We start from the raw sequence: 14898 nt of genomic DNA, 5'->3' as shown, positions 1-14898 counted from the left end.
GCTTTCAAATCAATAAATACCTATCAGCTTTTTAAAGGTCATGGTATAACATAGGGGGCTTGCATTAGTCTCCACTACATTAAATGAAACGCATTACTTCCTTTTACCTGTTTTATCAGAAATACACCCGAGATGTGACTTAAGTTATACTCCAAATATCACAGAGATCACCCAGTCTGAAATGCTGGTAGAATTGGGTTCGTCCACACATGAAACTTGTGAATCAACATCCTTTTACAACTCAGGCACCCAAACACTCCCAATTGACTTGAACAGTAGCTAAGGGTTGGACTGAGCTGATCCTTTATATTTTTCATCTATATAGTATGATGTCCCATATTATTAAAAGCAAAAATGTGTCAGATTTCCTTTTGCATCAGAATGTGCTTGCATATTTCAAGTAGAAATGTGAATTGAAATTTACCATTCCATGGGTTCAGCTTGTGCCAAACTATTTCCACCCTAAAACACGTGTATCAGCATACAGCGATTGCGATATGTATAATTTTGAAATAACTTTAAACATCTGCAGTGCTTGAGTGTTTATAAACACAGGGGTTTTGTAAAACTGTAACTTACTCATCTCTTGCCAGGCTTATTTCCTTAAAAAGAAGTTTCTATGCTGCTTTTCTCGTTTTGAAAAGGTCTGTGGCAAAAACCTCAAGATATTGAGTTTGATTCCTTATAAATTCAGTAACTTTTATTATGAAGTTATATTTGTTTCAGCCAAAATTAAAAGTGATGATAGTCATAATTGTCATGGAAGGGTTTTTTTAATAACTTAGTGAAGAAAATCACTGTTCAGTTATTGATGCTTAGTCTTTAAAATGGTATCTCTTCAGAAAATACAGGTTTAATGTCCTAACTGCTAGAACTTTCAAAAACTCGTTTTTCTTGAGATGGTACTGCATTTTGTATAGTAATTTATACATTTTTGTTGTTATAAAATGTAAATAAGTTTTTGTTGTATTTTTAGCTCTTCAGAATGTGAAAATGCAAAGCATTGTTTCTATTAAAATTTTACTAAAAATAAGGTTTATGAATAACTTCTTATACTCCATGGAAGGTTAGTTTTCAGATGACATTAGTAGAACTTTACCATAGGTATGTTGATATTCCAAACACAATTTCAGATTTTTAAAATAATTCTAGTATATTGAGAGAGGATGATTGCTAATAATTTTTTTAATTTATTTGTGCATTGGTAGACTTTTCTCTAATGGAGCAATGAAATTGGTTGGAGAAGTCCAAAAATTATTCTTTGATCAGGTAATGTCCACTGGCAAATAAAATACATAAATGAAGTAAAACAAAATCTGATAGCATTCTGCTTAAAAGTTGTAGCAAGACTTCAAAGTTAAGTGAATGCACTTTGAAGTATTTCTGTATATTGTGATTTAACATGTTATTAAAGGGCACCTTTGCCTTGCAGGAATAGCAGCTCATATAACTATTTGTAGATTGCAGTTTTTAACATTTTGCATAATTTTTATTTTTATAAGCCATCTTACAAAATACCACTTTGATTCATTGTCATTTTCCTTATGTTTGTTATCGTATGTTACAGCATGAAAGCACCAATCAGACACTTACCTGCAGTATTTAAGACACTGCAATTTCGTACCCTAGTTTACTCCAGATAAATTGTCTCATTCTGTGCTGAGATAATAAGTAGTTCTGTTGAAACACTAGAAAAAAGATACAAATTGTCTTTCTCTGCAAACAGGTATATAAATCCACTAGCCCATCTCAAGAAATGGGTATCCCTGGTATTAAAATGTTTTACAGTGAACAAGGCTTCTTAAAAACATTTGATTGTGTAAGATAGGGATGAGGCGGAACTCCGTATCTGTTCGACCTTGTTCTATTCCAAAGACTGAGACAACCTAAAGTTCAGGGTTTTCCTGAGATGAACAAATTTTCTTTTAAATAATTTGGCAAAATGTCCCATTTCCTGCAATCCTGGCCTGTGTAGAAAGGGACGTACACGTTGTGAATGTGGTCAAGATTGTATTTGAAGGTAGGTTTTCCCATGTCTTGGTCGTGCAACATCTGCAATGTTTCTTACTTTCCTGCTGTCCTGGGGAGCAGCTGCAGCCTGGCGGTGCGATTCTCATCCACACAGAGGGTAAGGAGAGAGGCTTGATTTTTCTGGAACAGTGGGATTTGGCGTGCTGTTTTCTACGTAATGGGCCTGGGGAAAGTTAATCGATGGACTGCAGTAATCTAACTGTGGAGAATGATAATCTATTATAAATTATTCTGTTAGTCCACAATGAGCTTGCTAGAACCAGTGACAAGGTTCGTGCCTTGCTGAGGAATTATATGCAACGATAATGAAGCTTTGGAGAATTTCTTTAACTTGTTTGTTTTTTTGTTTTCTTTTAACGTAAGAATTTATTTAGCATTACTTAATCTGAGTCTCGAGTTTTGAAAATCTCTACAGTGCATCTACACACAGGCATGTGTGTTTGGTCTTTTCAGGATGTTAATGAAAGGAGATCGGTGAGTTCCTGCTTCACCTTAAAAAATAAAACTTTTACTGCATGGTATAACTTTGTTGTAATATTCTGAGTTTACTGACCTTTCCCCTGAACAACAAACCGAATTTGGAAGAGGATTATGTTGCTTTGGTTCCCCCGTTCAAAGTTTATGGCATGTAATGTTTAAAATATATATTCTTTCTTGACTAGTTCTGCATGCAGGCAGCAAAGGAAAAGCAAAGAACTTTTCCTTCCTCAGGAAAATGTGAATTAAAATGCCGATTGGCTTAAATAGCTAAAAAAAAAAGCTCAAAATAGCATTCCTATTATTGAACAGTACTGCATGTTTTATGAGTTTTAGCCCAGTTTCATACGGAAATGAGACTTGCGTAATTGCAGTGTCTCCATGTGAATGTCCTGTTCCTGGATAACCCCTGTCTCCTCCCTGTCCCTCCTGCCTCCGCTGCCTGGTTTTCTGGCAGACGGAGGGGGTGGAGGTCTCAGATACTGAGGTGTTTCAGTTTCTATGCTCATGATCTGTTGGCTTGCTACGTCAAAGTCCTCACTTCCAGTGCTATGGGAAGGGGAAGGAAAAAAAAAATATCCGCTGCCTTCTCTTTTGTTTTGGCAGGAATTGCCAAGTGGGCGCACACATCGTTCTCTCTCCAGCAGGCCGCAGCTGGTGAGGTAGCAAAGGTGACAGGGCCTGGGGACACTGCGTGAAGGGCAGGAGAAATTGGAGGGAAGGAGCAGTATTGGACAGAGGAGTGTCAAGGGAGTTTCAATAGGTTTTTTTAAGTTGTTTTCATGCATAAATATCTCTTAAAAAGTGTTGTTAAGGGGAGAGTTATCGTTTGAATTATTTTGGGGGGTTGTCTTACAAACAAGCCTGGTCAAAATCAGTACAGCTTGTGAGGTAAACGTGAGATATTTTTGCTTCTGTTCAATGTGTATTGAGGTGTCGGAGCTTAGCAATGGCATGGAGGCTGCTGTGGAAGCCGGTTTTCCCAGGCTGAGTACTGCTGGTCCCTAGAAGCCAGGGAGACTGAGAGCCTGAAGCCTCTAGCCCTGGGACAGGCTACGTGTCAGGGTAGTTTAGGATGATTGACACTGATGGCTTGCCAAAGAGCTAGATAAAACGAGCTAGCAGCATCTAGTAAGAGATTTGTTAGAGGACTCATCGAAAGTGACACATGTTGGGGAACTGGTGTTTTTTGATGGAAAAAAACGTCTACCGTAAAATTTCTGACTATCTGTATTTCATGGAACGGTGCACCGGTATCCTTTGGGCTGACCCTGTCCCCTTTAGCTCCTTATGCCCTGGGCTTACCTCTCGCAGCGTCAGCATCCTTTGAAGATTTCAGTTGTGCAGCCAAAATCACGCTGGACTAGTCCGCTCTTGTCTGAAGCGAGAGAGGTTTCTTGGCAGCTGCACCTGACAGGCACCAGTGATTTGCTGCATGTGGTGGGACACCAGCCTTGCTGCTGTGTTAAAGCACTGACAAGCCTCAGCTAGGAAATAGCCACGGTGCTGTGCCAGCAAAACACTCTTCTTCGGCACACTGGACTTTGTCTGAAAATAAACCTTCAGGTATTGACTTTAAGGGAATTTGCGTACATGTTTTGTGAACAGGGGTTGTGTTTCAAAGTGGGGGGGCTTTTTCTTTTCCCTCTCTTTTTAAAGAGAGAGAGAGAGAAATATTTTCCTGTTGATGTTTATAGAAAATAGACCAGAGGTCACCTACATTTCCCAGTTCTCAACAAAATTCTGGTGAACCTTAATGATTTGGGGCAGAGGTTTGTCTAACCTGTTCTTTAAGCTGAAGACAGAAGTTACACAACTTCTGATCAGTCTGCATCAGTGCTTTGCTATGCTTACTGTTAGACTGTAGAAAAAAAAAATATTCTTGACCTAAATCTCCTCCTGCAATTTAAGTCCACTTTGGTTTTTAGAAAGTGATTATTTTCAAATTTCTCTGTTACGTGAGGAAGTTTCCTCTGAAACTTTGTCTTCTTTGGAGTGTAGTTACTTCAGAATATATGGTTAATAGTAGATGACCTCTTTCTTAGGTGGCTCTTCACTCATGATAGTTCTTAAAAACGAAGGCGTTTGTGGTGCCATCTTGTTACACAGAGGTGGGTGTACTTTGAGTTAATTGTGCTTTTGATTACAAAAGGAGAATGAGAATGGTAACACCAAGTGCTTCTGCACTGCTGTGGATGAACTCTAAATAGCTTTTTTCCGCCGGGTAGAATACCTTGTTTGAGTAAGTCAGCAGCCCATTTTGGTCCACCAAGGGATGTGTTCTCAGCTGTGGCAATAGGAAAATTACCAAATGACTGCCTATTATCACCAGCAAGTGACTGGAGTTAGTCAGTAAAATTGAACTCTATAGAATATCACTATTTTCACCAACAGATCGATACTGACGTTTATTTGGAGTTTTCTTATGGATACCTTATGGATGTTCCCTTTTCAAAGCAAACTTGTTGAAGTATTGGCACTTTTTTCACAGGAATGTAGCCTGTTGGTTTGTGTAGGCCGTGATCTATAAGCTTTACATAGGCCTTCTGAATAGGTTGTCCTAAGGAAAGGGATTCAACGTTTCGTTTCCAATTACAGCTCTTCCAAGTTTTGAGCCAGTTGAAAACTTGTATTTTTGCTGACCTGAAAGAGTACACCTCTTAACACCCTTCCTTTTTAAGTCCACAGTAGCTTTCTCACTTTCAAAAGAAGGGAATTCCATAAAGTTGGTCTTTTTTTCTAAGTGATTTGAAACAACACATACAACATATTACTCCATAGCTAAAGAAAGGTTATAGAGATTTTCTTCCTACCCTTGGGAGTAGCTCTCCAGCTTTTACACACTTAGAACTGCTTGGCAAGCTTCCAGACGGATATACTGGAAAGTAAATAAATTGTGCTTGGTGTACTTGCACAGTATTATAAAGCCTAAACTTTCCTCAGTGAGACACCACACTTGAAGCAAAACTGGATTATCTAGTGCAGCTACTCGGTTTTTAGGGATCCAGGACTTGCAGATCCAGTGGCTTTTAGGACTCTTCTCCTGTGTTTCTGAGATCCTTTCATGGCCATAGCAAGTTGCATCCATGACTTCAGAACTTTTAATGCATATACTGCAGAGTGAAATCAGGGCTATATGCACCTCAGGCTCTTGGATTAAGATACTGAGTAGCCCTAGAAAAATCTGGGAGCCCTCCAGTCTGGTTTGAGATAGTTCCCTCCTTGGAAATCCTTAGCTCTTGTTAGTGAAATTAATTTCAGCTTCACTTAATATTTAGCACCTGCTAGAATCCTGAGTAACCAACATCCTTGTTATATTAAGACAGAAGCTCTTTAAAAGCTTCACGTTTTTTGAAATGTTTTAGGAACTTAAACAATGGCATGCTCTGAGTCATTCTTTTATAATAAAAAAATACATTATACTTGTCAGTCCCCTACTTTGTAATTTTTTTCGGTACGTCTGTCAGTAAGTGTAACTTACATTTTTGTTGGTAGAATATAGTCAATAGTCAATGTAGAACTCAATGAACTTGCAGTAGGATTAGCGCTTGGAACAACAGGCATTAATTTTCTGTGCTGGAAAATCTGAGTCTAGATTTCTGCCATTTAGGAGGTTGTATCCAGGCAACTGCTACTGAATGCCGAGACTGTCTCTTTCGCAGACATCTGCTCTGCCCTGCCAAAACCATGTTTCCAGGGAGAAGAGGAGGTTCATCCAGATGTAGGGACCGAGTATGCAAGGGAAAGGAAACTGAGAGAAAACGATGTAAATATTGAATTGCTATACAAGAACTTCAGCCCTCCAGCACGGAGACAGTAGCTGAGAGCTTCCTCCGCAGGTAGCGGGTGAAAGCTGACAACTGTGGGGCCAGTGGTCTTAGAGCCAGCTCCAGCCTATGTCCCTGCACCCCTTCTTACAAGAATTCTTTTTCTTGCTTTTTCAGTATCAAAAATGAATTTGCGTTTCTTTTTTTTTTCAAATTGCAATGTTTTAAGTTTTTTTAAATTTGTCAAGCAGCACTCTGGAGGTGAGCTGTGTATCGTTGCCAGGCCAGGTGTGATACACATAAAACCAGAAATAATCTAAGAGGCTGTGAATTTAGCTGAGACTTCGCAGACTGTTGATTTTAATAAAATCTCTTACAGATTAATTATTATCACAAATACAACTGATCTGTGGGCTGCCATGTTTTATACTACAGAATCTCCACATATTTTTGTAAATCTATGGATTTAGTGAGTACACTAAGTACAAGTGAGTACTTGTACCTCAAGTTGCCTTTCTCAGTCAGGCGTGCCTCTCTACCGCTGTTCTGTTGTTCAGAGACACCAACAACTTCTGCTGATAAAGAGCTGATGTTTGAAACTGCCTGATTTAGATGAGTTACCAGGTTTGTTACTGACTTCCTTATTCTTCCCCTGTATTTGACAGTTTTAAAGCATCAAAATGTCTTACAGTTGTTAACATTTAACTTTCTTCTTTTGTGATCATTTCAAGCACTAAGGAAGATGGAACAGTTACAAGATTTAAGTATTTCGGATGTCATCTTTGTTTCAAATTCAGTTTTTGCTGCTTGCACTTAGAATATAATCCCTAGCATTGCCTCACTGCTGCAATGACGTTCTTTGTACTGGACACGTAACAATCAAACTTTATTTTATTATCACTGGAAACGGGTTCTTGCTAAAATCTCCAAGAAATGTGTAACGTTCCTAATAATTCTGATACATAACTAGTTTAACGTTAGTGAGGAAGCCTTACAGTTTTACATACACATTCTGAGTATTTAGAAGCTGGCCTTAGGTTACCAGTAACCTAACCAGGTCCCTAAGCCTAACCAGGCTCCTCCTGCTTGTGTGCAGTATGGTATGCCACATCTTTAGGGATGCAAATCTGGTGAAGCCGTACTTGTCTTCTCCATTAGTTACCCACATGAAGGTGATGCAGACTGCTATCACCTGAAACTTTTTAGGATTATTTTCATAAATGCTGATTCAGTGATGCTGAAAAATGGCTAGTTTTTGCATCTTGTACTAGTGAAACTGCAGGGATGATAGGAACTGATAGGTGGAAGGCAGAAGCGATATACTTAGTGCTTTAAAATTGTAACTGGATTTTAAAGTCTAGCCCATACAACTGCTCGATTCTTTGAACAAAATGTGATGATATATGAAAGATTTAGCTACACATATTAGACATATCACTTTAAATATATTGATACTAACAACGTAACCAGTTTCTCTCTCCTATCCCTTCATTAACGTGGCTGTCAAGGACAGGAAGGTGTTCCAAATGCTCCTCTTGCTCTGCAAGCAGGAGCCAGGAATCGCTCAGGAGGTGCCTTCACTTTACGGTTGGGCTGTTCTTACGGCTCGCTGCTGTTGAAGGGATTAGTCCTGCTCCTCCCATTCTTGGCCAGCTCTGATGCCTGCCTTGTGATTGCCCTTCACCTGGATGATTCAACTTGCTAAACTGACAGCCTCCCTACCAAAAAAAAGTCATACTTCTCCCCCTCCTCATCTTGGTATTAGTTTTTTCCCTTGAGTGGACTGACCCTGGTGACAGAATGGTTAGAGAAATGCCAAAGTAGATGGAGCATCCTCCTGGGAGGAGGGGGGAGGCAACACTGCCTGCTTCAACAGAAGTCAAATATCAGCTAAAATGTGATGAAATCTCAGCTTCGAAACACTTAATGCTGATATAATTGTTCCAGCCCTAAAGGATCAACTCTGTGGATTTAAAATATAGGTGGAAATACTGAGTAGCTCTGGGACTTAAGCTAACACACACTGTGATGTTCATTGACCTAAGTGCCCATGTGAACCTCTCTAGTTTCTAGACACTAATAATTACTAAAATACTGTATGTTATAGAGAGATAGGACATAAATTAACATAAAAAACACATCACTTTACAACAGCATCTTATGAAATGGTTTGCCACATGCTGCCAAAACAGTGGATTGCATCATCTACATGGGCTATGCTGAATGCTTTGCTGAAGTAAAGTTATTTAAATTCTTAATGTGCTTTTTCTTTAATGAGCCAGGAAAAAATATTTGTGATCATGAATTAATGATGATGGTCTCTGGGATGCTGATTATTCTGCATGGATTTTTTTTTTTGGGGGGGGGGGGGGGGGGGGGGAGGTGTTGGTTTTCTTTTTTCCTCCTCTGTTTAGCTGATCTTGCCCCTTTTGTTGTGTTTCTCCATTGCTGCCCTAGGTCTGAGCAGGATTCTCCAGGCCCAGCTTTTTTCAAGTCTCTGGTTGTCATCTCAGTGGGATTTTCCTCTTCTTCTGTTTCCAGAAATGCTTTTTTGAAACGATGTGTTGGTTCCTTGTTAATCATGATGACAATGATGTTTGCTTTTACCCGATGGAGTTGGGCTGACATTTATACCTTAAGTTTCTTGAGGCAAAGGCTCTCTTTTACTTTGAGGTGTCAGTCATGTTGTAAAGGCCATAACAATTGTCAAAGAAACACTTCTGATTTTTGCCCCTCACTGTAGTTTAAGAGGAGAAAGGCAAGAAAATGGTGGTTTATGGGCCAGGCTTTTACTGTTTTATGGTGACAGATTATGGTAGTATTTACTACTTATGAGCCATGCACATAAATCTACATATTTATGTAGTAATGAATAAAGTAAAATATTGTGGCATTTCTAGTTAGAACATAATTGCCATGTATATTAACACAGATCTGGGATCTGGATGTCAAAGAAAGTGAGCCAAAAATAAAGCTGTTTTACCAAATCCGTTCAGTACTACGGGAGTATTTTAAGAAGCTGTAATAAGGGAGGTTCTCAAGGAATAGGCTAGAATATTTCTGTTTATAGCTAGTGACAAAGTAAAGCAGTGTCATACTTACAGCTGATTACATGCTGCAAAGTTAGTTCCTGTAGTAAATTTCTGAAGTGTATTAATAGCTCCGTTCTTTAGAGTTGAAGCAGACTGAATGTTAAATTAAAAGAATGAAAAAGTTCTGCTAGACTCAATTTACATCTTGTCTGAAATTCTGCATGTCTTTCCCCCTTACTCTTTCTCATCTCCTTTCCCATTTTCCCATCTGGCTCAGGCTAGCTACACCAAACCTTAAAGAAAATTAGTATTTTTCTTTTCTCTACTATATACCTGCCTGTCGGTGCCACCCCCCTGCCCCAGCTTTAGAGCATTTACACTGTTTACACTCTGCTTGTTTTTGAAAGCCGCTCTTCTGTTCTTTTCTCCATCCAGCGCTGCTTCCCTGTGCCTTATTCCCCAGGTTTTACCATCTCCGTGTCCTCTGTGCACCATCTTTTTCCCTGTGAATGATCCCGTGCAGGCTTCCTGTGCTCGTTGGTGAAGGCATAATGGTACTGTGGCAACCCTGGCTTTCAAATTATGTTGCTGGCCATCTGCAGGTGTAAGTGCACCGGGAGCTGTTGGGTGCAGCTTCAGAAACTGCTTGTCTTCCCCAGCCAGAACTGACCCCAGAATAGAGCTAAAGCTGAAACCAGAGAGCGATGCCTTCTGCTGTGCCGTCTTCATCCTCCACGTCCCGTGTACGGAGTACTGGCCTCGGGAGACCTTGTCTACAAGTACATCAGAAATTGTGCGAAGGGAGACTTGAGCAAGACCCGTTGTGTGTGAGGAACATCACAAGATTTAGCGGCGAGGAGCCCAGGTGATGGGGTAACGGTCTTAATGCTGAAATGGGGGGTGGGAGTGTTTGGGGTTGTGCTTTATATGGACGTATATACAGGGTGAAAAGAGACTTTACATTTTTCTGGATAATGTTACAATGTTGGTAGCAACACTTCAAAAAAAAAAAAAAACCACATTCCAAAGCTTTCCATTTTCTTGACATGCAAAGCCAAATGAGTTCTTTTTGCGGGATTCTAACCCCCCACATCCGCCTGGGGCTGTTTCTCAGGCAAGGTACTGATTGGATATGGTAGAATTGCTAGTTAGTTTGGTTTCTTTAGATCACAAAAATATACTGATATACTAAAGGAAGGGCCAGCAGGGAGAGGATCAATTGGCAGGAGAGAAGGTGATTGCTAGTGTCAAACAGGGAGGATGTACGTGCTGCTCCCAGGGTTTTCTGAAAGCAGTTTCTTTCAACATGTTCACTTATGACCTTGAAGGTGAGGTTAATTTGATATTGATCAGATTAACAAATGTAAAATCTGTTAATTAAAAATAGAAAGTAGGACAGTAGTTTGTTGAATAAAAGTGAGGAAGAAAGGGAAGTGAGGGAAAGAAGAACAAGATGCTACAGAACTGCTGATGCTCCTGGAGTTACGGACTAAGTTGTGACTCCTTGCTAGAGGAGTTCCTCTTGGAGGGGCTCATTGTGCATCAGCATTTGATGCTGTTCACCCTGAACTAACCTCTGGAGCTTAGCAGGAAATAAGGTCTTACTTTCCAGGATTTCTAGTTGGATTGCAGGTACCCAGAGTTTCTTTACTGTATTTAACTGTATTACTTTCTGTATTTAACTGGGGGAAGGGAGCTCTGGATCTGTCACGTGCATCCCACTTGCCAGACTTGCTGAGATTCCCCTATCTTCCAGAAAAGGGTAAAAGAGATGGATTGTGGCAAAACGAGGATGACAAAACTGGAAACATGGAACTCCAGAGACCACGCTGACACGTAACTGGCATTCAGGCTTGCCTGTAACGTCTCTGAGAGACCTCTGGGTCCTGGAAACCAAGGACTTGGCTCCAGAGCGGTTCTTCTTGAGAGTCCTGTCTTGAGAGTCTCTTTGAAACTTTGTTTAGTCCTAGAAGCCAAAAGAATACTTTACACCTATGTTTTAGGTGAATACGCAGGTCTTAGTCCTAACATAGCCCAGGAAAGCAGAGGACATTTTGAGTTCACTATATCCATGTTACGTTAAAGCACTGTAGTATTGCGTCATGTTGCACGTTGTTGAAAAAGGTAGAAGGGGGTTAGGAATTAATTAATGGATCTGTTTCTGAGCCTTACCAGCAAACCTGGGAGTCAGATACATGAGTATCCCTGTGTTTATTAGTCTTAGTCCTTCTCTTTTGTCTCTGGCTTTCCCAGCAAAAGTTCTACCTTCTTGCTGAAGATCCTCAGTGTGAGGGCAGGATAGGGGGCACCTACACATTCTCATTTCCTTGACTCATGCGAATCCTGATTCATTCCTAATGAATACATCCCTCCAGAGATGCTGACAGGTCATGAGAGTAAACCTCAGAAGCACACCCAACTCCCAGCCCATGATCCTCTGCTCTTCCAAGCCAAACTCTGTAGTCTGTTCTTTAAAGCACGCTCTGTTTATGGGATGTTTCACAATCCTAACAGGAGGAAGCTCCAGTTTGCATTGTGCACTAATGCATTGTGGAGGCTTTAGGTAAATGCTTTCTCCTGCTATTGCTATTTTTTGTGTCCTTTACATTTAAGCAAGAGGACATGAGAAAACCAGCAAGTGAACCCAGACCATTTGATGCATGCAGTGTGCAGAGAGAAAAAATGAAGTACTGCTAACTGCCTGCCTCACTGTCTCCCTCGCAGCCCATCCTCATCCCATAACTCCACTGAAAGGCCTTTCACATTTCTGTATTAGAAATAACATTAGCAGGGAAAAAAATACCCACGCTCCGCTCCATGCATTGCAGTTGTATCATCCTTTCCCAGGTGCCTGTTTTGTTTTTAAGAAAAATGATAATAGAAACACTAGTGAGGAAGGATGGAGCACAAGCAATTCCCACTCTTCCCTTTGAAGTGAGCAGTTTAAAAATGGGCTTATTTTGTTAGAATTCAGGGTAAGTGCTTTTCAATAGATGAGATATACTTTTGCTCAGTTCCAATGGACTCCACCAAATCAACCTCCCACTCAATTCAATTAATTCCCTCCCCCCTGTGTGTGAGGAGCAAGGTTTGGATATAAAAACACTGAATGTAAGATTAAAATGTCTACAGAGATGATCAGAAGGGAGTCTATTTTAATAACCCTCTCAGATTGCCGTGCATGAGATGTGGAAGTAGGAGGTTTAATCTCAGTGCAGTGCCTTTACAATTATAATCAGAATTGAGCAGAGTATTGGTCAATAGGAAATGTGCTCCTCAGGGTAGGGAGAGTACTGTAACAAGAATTAAGTCTCTGGATGTTAGTGAAGGAAACCAGCTGAAAAGAATAATCAGCGGCAGTGGTATGGATCTCGGGTTCACAGAAAGAATTGTTCAAAACTAAACAAAAACCCCTAGCAAGAAGCAGCAGCAAATTCACAGAGACTCAGATCACCATTGTGTGGGCAGGAAAGAAACACCGGTTCCAAGTGCGTAACGCTGTCCTTTGGTGAATTTTCGCTTTGAGGTATTTACAGCTGGTGTTAAGGGAAAAGGAAGAAGTTATTCGCTCTGTCTTTCTTTATGGATAAGATTGGTTCCTATAAATCAGCGCAGGGTGCGTGAAAGTTGTCGTTAATTTCAGGCAGGTCACGGATTGTGGAAACACATAAGGTGCTAATTGAAAATACCCTTCTGCAGACCTTTTTCCTCCTTAATCTCCCAGGTTAAAAGTTTGCAGAGTTTTTCCTCTTTTGTCACATAATGCGTGTCTAGTGTCTTTTAAATTAACTTTTGCTGCTGGTGGCTGTTATTGCATAGAAGTCAAGCTTAACACCCATTATAAAGTTTTTCATTGTTTGCCCATTTTTTCCTGTTCACATTTATTTATGTGCATTATTTGGAAAAAGAAATTAGATGTGATTAGCATGAGTTCACTACTCCTACTTAATAAAATTGTGCGTTATGATAAGAATCTTATGGTATCTTTTGGAACTCTTGAAGACTGAGGTAAGATATAACTTTATAAGGTGCTGTAACTCTCTGCTTTACAGATGTCACTTGTCACTCTCACAAATTCAAACTGAACTTCTGAAGTCACCAGAGACAACTGGAAAATTCAGCAGTGAAAGAGAAGTATTTGCAGTTTTGTATCTTTTATTTGAATGTGTACGATGAAAACAGAAGACCAAACATTAAGATAAGGAATATAACGTCTATTTACTCGTAAGCTTATAATGAAGGAGTATAGGAAGATTTTGGGTGCCTGTTTCTTTATTTGCAAGCTCCTGCTAAGATGTGAATCTTCTTTTATCTTTTGCTTCCCTCTCAGCAGGGTCTATACTCGAAGGAAAGATGTAAATGATATAGCTATGAGTTTTGATAAAAGGTGCTTAGGTTTATTCTTCATACTCAAAAGAGAGGGAATTATATTAGCAAAAGTCACTTGACAAAATAAAATTTACTTGAATTACAGTGCATATTCATGACAATATGTTCACATTTTTGCAGGTTTTGACCATCTATAGTATTTAGCACTTCAAACTTCCATATCAATGTATAAATATTCACAATTCAGGATGCTCTTTGTGCCAAGGCAATTTCCTGTGGGGGTAAGATATTGTCTTAATGCCTTCCTAAAGCTGAAGGTTTTTTGATATCAGTCATTAATCACAATTGTTAGTCCTTCATGATTTAAATTGCACAGTACAGATGCCCATTTCTTATGCAGAAGCAGCAAATGCAGAGTGTGGAGTTTAGTCAGTGTTTCCTGAACTCAAACCTTTAGTCACACGATAAGATACTTGAAATTATCACTTCAATTAAAAAGAGAATCTTGTTTCAAAGAGCTGACAGTTATGATGTCTCTTTTATTTTTTTTTTTATATATATATATATATGTCACCACTTCTGAATAAAGAAATCACCCATTGGGCGCAAGGAAGCAGAATCAGGCCTTGTCTTTGAAAGCTGTCTCTGCTGGGGAACAGTCTTGCAAGGCCAAGAGCAACTTAGGTCTTGGGAAATGATGTCAGAAATATCAGATTGGGGCACAGAAACCAGCAAAACTGGCACCAGTGCCGGGGGAAAAGTCATTGGAGGCAAGTTGTTTATTTTGTGGGAGGGTGGGACAGAGAAAACAGTCAAATAACAGGAAGAGGTATGGTAAGGTATGCAAAACTCCTCCATCTTAATGCAGGCTACAGGAATTGCCTCCAAATAGAAGAGCTGCAAGACGTAGCCAAAAACTTGTGAAGCTGAACACCGTGTGAATATTCTGGAGTGAAAGTAATCTAATTATTTGAGAGTGCGGATGTAGATGATACTGGTTTGGATTAAAAATAGCACTGATCCTCTGGAATTCTTGAACAAGCTATTAAGGAGTTGCCATATTATAGGGAAATTATTATTTATTTTTTTTAATTTGCTTTCGGTGCAAAGGCGCATGGCGCTGCTCTGTCTCGTGCAATAAATGAGCAGATGTCAGCAATGTAGCCTGACCGGGTTTGACATTGCTTGAGCTGCCCCTGCTTCCCCGCAGCCAGAGGCGGCAGCAAGTATCACGGTGTCTACCAGAGCCAAAGCACCAGCTT

This window comes from Larus michahellis, chromosome 8 (assembly GCF_964199755.1).
Source record: "Larus michahellis chromosome 8, bLarMic1.1, whole genome shotgun sequence".
NCBI classification, from domain to species: Eukaryota; Metazoa; Chordata; class Aves; order Charadriiformes; family Laridae; genus Larus; species Larus michahellis.
This window is presented reverse-complemented; position numbering follows the sequence as displayed.